The following is a 378-nucleotide window of genomic DNA, read 5'->3' as shown; positions in this document are numbered from 1 at the left end:
TTTCTTTCTTTTTCCCTCTCTATCTCTCCCTCGAGACCCAGTGATACCCTGGAGGCAAAATTAATTAATTAATTAATTAATTAATTAAAATAAAGCTCTTGTAGAGGAAAGGAGGACTTTATTCCTCACATGTGAAGCTTTAAATTACTTGCTTATCTTTAAATATGGTTGATAAGATGGCACTTAACCTCTAAAGCTCAAAAGATTGTTCTTTCTGGTTTAAAAAATAAATTCCAGAGTAGAGGGCATAAGAAGGGGTGGCATTTAAATCCACAGGATAATGCTGAACATCTTGGATGATAAAGATGTCTGAGATGACTTCACCAATGTGTCCAGGAACCCAACCTCCCCAGAGACCTACCCCACTAAGAAAAGATA

The sequence above is a fragment of the Erinaceus europaeus genome, chromosome 9 (genome assembly GCF_950295315.1).
Source record: "Erinaceus europaeus chromosome 9, mEriEur2.1, whole genome shotgun sequence".
Taxonomy (NCBI): Eukaryota; Metazoa; Chordata; class Mammalia; order Eulipotyphla; family Erinaceidae; genus Erinaceus; species Erinaceus europaeus.
Note: the sequence above shows the minus strand (reverse complement) of the source record.